The sequence below is a fragment of the Oncorhynchus gorbuscha genome, unplaced genomic scaffold (genome assembly GCF_021184085.1).
Source record: "Oncorhynchus gorbuscha isolate QuinsamMale2020 ecotype Even-year unplaced genomic scaffold, OgorEven_v1.0 Un_scaffold_6021, whole genome shotgun sequence".
In the NCBI taxonomy this organism is placed as follows: Eukaryota; Metazoa; Chordata; class Actinopteri; order Salmoniformes; family Salmonidae; genus Oncorhynchus; species Oncorhynchus gorbuscha.
Window position 1 is genome coordinate 3093 of NW_025749711.1, and position 9406 is coordinate 12498.

The window sequence follows — 9406 nt, forward strand, 5'->3', positions numbered from 1 at the left end:
TTGTAATGTAGTGTACTTTTTGCAATGTATGTACTTTTAGTAATGTAGTGTATTTTTGATAACGTAGTGTTCTTTGGTAATGAACTGTACTTTTTGGTAATGTAGTGTACTTTACCCCCTTATATCTGTCACTAGACATTCTCCATATATGCAGTACTTCCATGTGTTTTTGTCCCGGTATCAGGACCTTCAGACGAGTGAGGCCTGTGGGCATATTAGAGCAAAAAACCGATATGTAGGAGTTTGTGAGTCTCACCTTTACACAGATGGGTCATATTAGTGGGTAACCAAGACGCTACAATTTTGTGAGAATACTGATTTTCGGGATGTCTCGTGGTCTGACAAACACCGCTCGAGCTCAACTTTCTCCGCGGATGCGAAGTGTTACATAGCTTGATGCGGTGGATTGAGAATTATCCAATGCAAAACAAAACATATCTCTTGTTTAAACTGGCTGATTTTTATGGGGTTTGTTTTATTATGCTAATTCCATTTCCGCCGGGTTGATCTTCTGATATCTTATCAAAGAAAATAATAAACATCGTCTGAAGGTATCGATCTATATTCTGCACTAATTTAGTGTTTTTCCTTGTCAGCATCGATGGTTTAACCGCTCATTGAACAACACTAACGGAGCAAACAGTTCATTCCGCTGGTGCGTCATCTTCCTAGAAAAGCGGTGGACTGGCGCCATTGTGTGGATTTACGGGGACATTTCACGAAACGAGTTGTTAACTCGGTAACTTCTTAGGAATTGAATAAATCAACAAACGTCGATGACAATTACAACGTGTCCAATCTATTGTTGAACAGACCGTTTTGAAAGCTTTTTTATTTCATAACTTTATGGTTTCGGGACAACTGGTCAATTGAGTGGCATAGATTACTCCACTTTCTATACCTATTGCTCAACTTTGATAAGATAAGTGCTGAAGATATCAACTTGAAGGTCTATCACTTATTCAAGATGAGTAGTTCAACAAATAACCCCTTCTAGAGCGACAGTCCATCTCGGAGGAGTGAACAGATACATATTTTTAGAATTCATCCGTTCCTTTCCTGGACCAAGTTCCTGTGGGCAGGCCAATAAAACGCACTGGAAAATTCTCCCCGCTCATTCCGACTGGGGTGCTGGTTAAACAACACGTCTACGGGAGTACTGTCAAGTCAACAAAATAAAATAACCGAACTTCACAACTGATAGGTAAGAGATGCAGCGCTTTCATTCCATAACGGGTCTTTATTTATGTATTCTTATGACATTGTGGGCACATGATACCCGTGTGTTGATTTACATTTGGCTGAGTTTATTTAACTTGGCAAGTCAGTTAAGAACAAACTCTTATTTTCAATGACGGCCTGGGAGCAGTGGGTTAACTGCCTGTTCAGGGGCAGAACGACAGAACCTTGTCAGCTCTGGGATTTGAACTTGCAACCTTTCAGTTACAAGTCCAATGCTCTAACCACTAGGCTACCTGCCTCTAACCACTAGGCTACCTGCCTCTAACCACTAGGCTACCTGCCTTTAACCACTAGGCTACCTGCCTCTAACCACTAGGCTACCTGCCTTTAACCACTAGGCTACCTGCCTCTAACCACTAGGCTCACAACTAGGCTACCTGCCTCTAACCACTAGGCTACCTGCCTCTAACCACTAGGCTACCTGCCTCTAACCACTAGCCTACCTGCCTCTAACCACTAGACTACCTGCCTCTAACCACTAGGCTAACACCTAGGCTTCCTGCCTCTAACCACTAGGCTACCTGCCTCTAACCACTAGGCTCACAACTAGGCTACCTGCCTCTAACCACTAGGCTACCTGCCTCTAACCACTAGGCTACCTGCTCTAAACCACTAGGCTACCTGCCTCTAACCACTAGGCTACCTGCCTTTAACCACTAGGCTACCTGCCTCTAACCACTAGGCTACCTGCCTCTAACCACTAGCCTACCTGCCTCTAACCACTAGACTACCTGCCTCTAACCACTAGGCTAACACCTAGGCTTCCTGCCTCTAACCACTAGCCTACCTGCCTCTAACCACTAGGCTCACAACTAGGCTACCTGCCTCTAACCACTAGGCTACCTGCCTCTAACCACTAGGCTACCTGCCTCTAACCACTAGGCTACCTGCCTCTAACCACTAGACTCTCTGCCTCTAAACACTAGACTACCTGCCTCTAACCACTAGGCTAACACATAGGCTACCTGCCTATAACCACTAGGCTTACAACTAGGCTACCTGCCTCTAACCACTAGGCTACCTGCCTCTAACCACTAGGCTACCTTCTCTAACCACTAGGCTACCTGCTCTAACCACTAGGCTACCTTCTCTAACCACTAGGCTACCTGCTCTAACCATTAGGCTAACACCTAGGCTACCTGCTCTAACCACTAGGCTAACCACTAGGCTACCTGCTCTAACCACTAGGCTAACACCTAGGCTACCTGCTCTAACCACTAGGCTACCTGCCTCTAACCACTAGGGTACCTGCCTCTAACCACTAGGCTACCTGCTCTAACCACTAGGCTACCTGCCTCTAACCAGTAGGCTACCTGCCTCTAACCACTAGGCTACCTGCCTCTAACCACTAGGCTACCTGCTCTAACCACTAGGCTACCTGCCTCTAACCACTAGGCTACCTGCCTCTAACCACTAGGCTACCTGCCTCTAACCACTAGGCTACCTGCTCTAACCACTAGGCTACCTGCCTCAACCACTAGGCTACCTGCTCTAACCACTAGGCTACCTGCCTCTAACCACTAGGCTACCTGCTCTAATCACTAGGCTACCTGCTCTAACCACTAGACTACCTGCTCTAACCACTAGACTACCTGCTCTAACCACTAGACTACCTGCTTTAACCACTAGACTACCTGCTCTAACCACTAGACTACCTGCTTTAACCACTAGACTACCTGCTTTAACCACTAGACTACCTGCTCTAACCACTAGACTACCTGCCTCTAACCACTAGACTACCTGCTTTAACCACTAGACTGCCTGCCTCTAACCACTAGGCTACCTGCTCTAACCACTAGGCTACCTGCCTCTAACCACTAGGCTACCTGCTCTAACCACTAGACTACCTGCTCTAACCACTAGGCTACCTGCTCTAACCACTAGACTACCTGCTCTAACCACTAGACTACCTGCTTTAACCACTAGACTACCTGCTTTAACCACTAGACTACCTGCTCTAACCACTAGACTACCTGCTTTAACCACTAGACTACCTGCTTTAACCACTAGACTACCTGCTCTAACCACTAGGCTACCTGCTCTAACCACTAGACTACCTGCCTCTAACCACTAGACTACCTGCTTTAACCACTAGACTACCTGCCTCTAACCACTAGGCTACCTGCTCTAACCACTAGACTACCTGCTCTAACCACTAGGCTACCTGCCTCTAACCACTAGGCTACCTGCTCTAACCACTAGACTACCTGCTCTAACCACTAGGCTACCTGCTCTAACCACTAGGCTACCTGCTCTAACCACTAGGCTACCTGCTCTAACCACTAGACTACCTGCTCTAACCACTAGACTACCTGCCTCTAACCACTAGACTACCTGCCTCTAACCACTAGACTACCTGCCTCTAACCACTAGGCTACCTGCTCTAACCACTAGGCTACCTGCTCTAACCACTAGGCTACCTGCCTCTAACCACTAGGCTACCTGCTCTAACCACTAGACTACCTGCTCTAACCACTAGGCTACCTGCTCTAACCACTAGACTACCTGCTCTAACCACTAGACTACCTGCCTCTAACCACTAGACTACCTGCCTCTAACCACTAGACTACCTGCCTCTAACCACTAGACTACCTGCTCTAACCACTAGGCTACCTGCTCTAACCACTAGACTACCTGCTCTAACCACTAGACTACCTGCTCTAACCACTAGGCTACCTGCCACCCCAGTTGTCAACTAACGTGAATTCACTGTGAAATCAACCAAACTATTCACAATGTCATTGGATTTAGGTTACAGTAGGGTGGAAAACGAAATGCTGTTATGATGTCGACTTTTTGCAAATCTAATTAGTTTTCCAAAAGTGGATTCAAAGTCATCCCAGATTTTTTTTAAATGTTTTTGTGTGTGTGTGGGGGGTTAAAAATGACGTGGAAACAACTTCATTCAAACCATTTTTTTTTTGCCCAGTGGGCAAATGACTGCTGGGATCAGCTAGCACAGAAGCAATGACCCTGGTTACAAGACATGGACATAACCTTCAGTACCATAGAAGTCCAGACCTCTGGGCAGGTGCGGTGATACACTTACCGTGGCCCACAGGACTGTGTGCTTTTACTGTTAAAAACAAATCTAATTGTTTCAACTCATTATTATTAAAGGAGAAGTTAGATATTTTACAACCAAATCTCAATTTTTTTAATTTTTAAAAAAATGGGGTCCAGACACGTTTTTAAGAAACTTTACAAAAGCAACACCTGCAATAACGCAGACCAATAACATGTGATTTGATTGGACCAGCGATTTCACTTCCTCTTCCTCGTTGTGCAGTGCTGGGGCTCTGAAACATATGAACAAAGGCTAAAAAACACCCAAATAAGTCCTTTAGAAACAGAAATGGTGTCAGTATAGTGATGCAGGTCTGTTCCATCCTCCCTGTAGCCTGCTGCTAGAATGGACCCGTTTCCCCTATCCAGCTGTAGCCTGCTGCTAGAATGGACCCGCTTCCCTATCCAGCTGTTCCTGTAGCCTGCTGCTAGAATGGACCCGTTTCCCCTATCCAGCTGTAGCCTGCTGCCAGAATGGACCCGCTTCCCTTATCCAGCTGTTCCCTGTAGCCTGCTAGAATGGACCCGCTTCCCCCTATCCAGCTGTAGCCTGCTGCTAGAATGGACCCGCTTCCTCTATCCAGCTGTAGCCTGCTGCTAGAATGGACCCTTTCCCTATCCAGCTGTTCCCCGTAGCCTGCTGCTAGAATGGACCCGTTTCCCATCCAGCTTTTCCTGTAGCCTGGCTGCTAGAATGACACAATTTAGTGTGTCAGCTACATCATTTAAAGACCAAATGCACAGATCTAAATAGACAGGAATTACAAAATATAGAATATTAGAACGAGCAATGTCAGAGTCCGAAGATAACTGGACACTGAGTTTACAAAACATTATGAACACCTGCCTTTACACTGAGTTTACAAAAAATTAGGAACACCTGCTCTTTACACTGATTATACAAAACATTAAGAACACCTGCTCTTTACACTGAGTATACAAAACATGATGAACACCTTTCTTTACACTGAGTTTACAAAACATTATGAACACCTGCCTTTACACTGAGTGGACAAAACATTATGAACACCTGCTCTTTACACTGAGTATACAAACATTATGAACACCTGCTCTTTACACTGAGTATACAAAACATTATGAACACCTGCTCTTTACACTGAGTATACAAAACATTATGAACACCTGCTCTTTACACTGAGTGGACAAAACATTATGAACACCTGCTCTTACACTGAGTGGACAAAACATTATGAACACCTGCTCTTTACATCGAGTGGACAAAACATTATGAACACGCTCTTACACTGAGTGGACAAAATATTATGAACACCTGCTCTTCCATGTCATAGACTGACCAGGTGAATCCAGGTGAAAGCTATGATCCCTTATTGATGTCACTCTGTTAAATCCACTTCAATCAGTGTAGATGAAGGGAGAGACATAGATGAATGGGAGGAGACATGTAGATGTAGGGGAGGAGACATGGTAGATGTAGGGGAGGAGACATGTAGATGAAGGGGAGGAGACATGTAGATGAAGGGGAGGAGACATGTAGATGAAGGGGAGGAGACATGTAGATGTAGGGGAGGAGACATGTAGATGTAGGGGAGGAGACATGTAGATGTAGGGGAGGAGACATGTAGATGTAGGGGAGGAGACATGTAGATGTAGGGGAGGAGACATGTAGATGTAGGGGAGGAGACATGTAGATGTAGGGGAGGAGACATGTAGATGAAGGGGAGGAGACATGTAGATGAATGGGAGGAGACATGTAGATGAAGGGGAGGAGACGGGTTAGGATTAGGATTTTTTTTTAGCCTTGAGACAATTTGAGACTTGGATTGTGTATGTGTGCCATTCAGAGGTTGAATAGGCAAGACAAAATATTCAAGTGTCTTTGAACGGGGTATGGTAGGTGGTGCAAGGCACACCGTTTTTTTTAAATCAAGAACTGCAACGCTGCTGTATTCAAATCAGTATAATAAAACACTAATAAAAGTCATATGTTGAACCACAGCTGTGTTGGGTAATATGATACAGACAGAAAGCCTAAAATAACATATGTTTGAATACTATGGAGGCTCATTGATATCAGATCTTTAGACCAAAACACAAAGGTGGAAAATGGTTGGGTGGTGAACTCATGGAGAGAGAAGGTTAAGGGGTGTCATGTTGTGTTTACATGATCTCTAGTAAAAACATTCTATCGTTCTACAAACCTACAGTTACAAGTTTGACAGCTCAGGACATGTCCTTACAAAATAACATGTCCTTACAAAATAACATGTCCTTACAAAATAACATGTCCTTACAAAATAACATGTCCTTACAAAATAACATGTCCTTACAAAATAACATGTCCTTTCAAAATAACATGTCCTTTCAAAATAACATGTCCTTTCAAAATAACATGTCCTTACAAAATAACATGTCCTTTCAAAATAACATGTCCTTTCAAAATAACATGTCCTTTCAAAATAACATGTCCTTTCAAAATAACATGTCCTTACAAATCACAGCGAGATGTCAAGTTCAGACACAACCAGAGTAAGAAAAAACTTTAAAGTGTTTTAAAATAGAAAGAGGTTATAATAATGTATTAACATAATAATATATTAACATAATAATGTATTAACATATTATTGTATTATCATAATAGTGTATTATCATAATAATGTAGAAAATAATAATGTATTATCATAATAATGTAGAAAATAATGTAGAAAATAATAATGTATTATCATAATAGTGTATTATCATAATAATGTAGAAAATAATAATGTATTATCATAATAGTGTATTATCATAATAATGTAGAAAATAATAATGTATTATCATAATAGTGTATTATCATAATAATGTAGAAAATAATAATGTATTATCATAATAATGTAGAAACATATTAATGTATTATCATAATAATGTAGAAACATATTAATGTATTAACATAATAATGTATTAACACACAATTTCCCAGCATGTATTCACAGATGTTTCACCATTGTGTCATAGAAAGTGTGTGTGTGTGTGTGTGTGTGTGTGTGTGTGTGTGTGTGTGTGTGTGTGTGTGTGTGTGTGTGTGTGTGTGTGTGTGTGTGTGTGTGTGTGTGTGTGAGAGAGAGAGAGCTAGAAAAGCGAACGTCTGTACATGGACACTTACATCTCATACCTGTATATGTGTATTTCAATGTGTGTACGTGCTAACCCGTTAACATGAGTTCACCTGTCTCCCCCTGCAGGTGACAGAGGATGTCCAGAGCTGACTGGTCCTTCCTGGAGCAGCTGTTGGAGGAGGGGCAGGAGTATAGCACCGGGGTGGGCCGTGTCTGGCTCACTGTCCTCTTCCTGTTCCGCATGCTGGTCCTGGGCACCGCCGCAGAGTCAGCCTGGGACGACGTAACAGAACAGCTTCGTCTGTAATACCAAGCAACCTGATGTACCGCTGTGTGTTACGACAAAGCTTTCCCCATATCACATTACCGCTATTTTGTGCTCCAGGTGATTTTTTGTTTCACACCGACTATTTTCTATTTTGGGTATGTGGCCATGAGGGCTGCGAAGGAGAAGAACGAGGAGGAAGACGAGGAGGAGAAGAAGAGGTCGGAGGAGAGTGGTTGTGAGGGACAAGAGAGGGGAGGAGTAAAGAAGAATGGAGAGAAGAAGAGGGAGGTGAGAATGCGGGATGAGATAGAAGAACTAGTGGAGGAGAAAGGAGGGAGAAAGGTGGTGAAAGCTCTCCCAGAGGCTCCTAAGCTGAAGGGCCGTCTCCCTCTGTGCCTACGCCCGCCAGCATCCTCCTCAAGGTCCTCCTGGAGGTCGGCTTCATTGTCGGACTATGGTACCTCTATGGCTTCGTGATCCCGGCCCGGTTCGAGTGTGTCCGCGACCCCTGTCCTCACACGGTGGACTGCTTCATCTCCAGACCCACGGAGAAGACCATCTTCACCATCTACACCAGACCATCGCTGGAGTCTCTCTCCTTCTCAACCTGGTAGAGCTTCTCCACCTCCAGCTGGCCATCACCCATCACTGGAGAAGCGCTATGCCCAGGAGCAGTACACCTTTCCTGGCATAGCTGTGGTATGAGTCCAGCCTGGTGCTCAAAGCCTGAGATGGAGATGCAGCAAGCTTCGCCTTACCAGGAGAAGGGCCATCTGCATTTACCCATGAGGAGGCCAGCTACACCAAGCCCAGAGAGAGTTATCTGGACCTGGGGGAGGCCAGCTACACCAAGCCCAGAGAGAGTTATCTGGACCTGGGGGAGGCCAGCTACACCAAGCCCAGAGAGAGTTATCTGGACCTGGGGGAGAACAGCTACACCAAGCCCAGAGAGAGTTATCTGGACCTGGGGGAGGCCAGCTACACCAAGCCCAGAGAGAGATATCTGGACCTGGGGGAGGCCAGCTACACCAAGCCCAGAGAGAGATATCTGGACCTGGGGGAGGCCAGCTACACCAAGCCCAGAGAGAGTTATCTGGACCTGGGGGAGGCCAGCTACACCAAGCCCAGAGAGAGTTATCTGGACCTGGGGGGAGGCCAGCTACACCAAGCCCAGAGAGAGATATCTGGACCTGGGGGAGGCCAGCTACACCAAGCCCAGAGAGAGTTATCTGGACCTGGGGGAGGCCAGCTACACCAAGCCCAGAGAGAGTTATCTGGACCTGGGGGAGGCCAGCTACACCAAGCCCAGAGAGAGTTATCTGGACCTGGGGGAGGCCAGCTACACAAAGCCCAGAGAGAGTTATCTGGACCTGGTGTCGGGAGCAGGGATGGACCCTGATGGTGACCTGCTCCCCAGTTATCTGAACTATATGGGGACTATGAGGACATCACACTCTTCAGGGAGAGCAACACAACACACACACAGTAAGGGTGCCCAGAAGGGACACAGCAACAAACACACTGAGCATTATGTATGAGGAAAACAGAGACGTTTGGTTCTGTGACTAGGAATGAGCCATGTGCCACTAAAGACGTAAAAAGTTTGCAATACGTTTCCAAGGACATGGACAAGAATAAGAACAAATGATTGTACTGTATAACACATGCCTTGAAGGACAATGTAGTGGAGATGTTGCTGATTAGAATGGAAATGGACTAAAGTTCTCAGGAACAAGGTTTAAACAAAGACCATTGA

General features: G+C 45.1%; 1 pseudogene; it reads left to right on the plus strand.

Annotated features, from left to right (window-relative positions):
• The first annotated feature begins 632 nt into the window (after nt 1-632).
• Nucleotides 633-9049, plus strand: LOC124029297 (annotated as a pseudogene).
• The last annotated feature ends 357 nt before the right edge of the window (nt 9050-9406 follow it).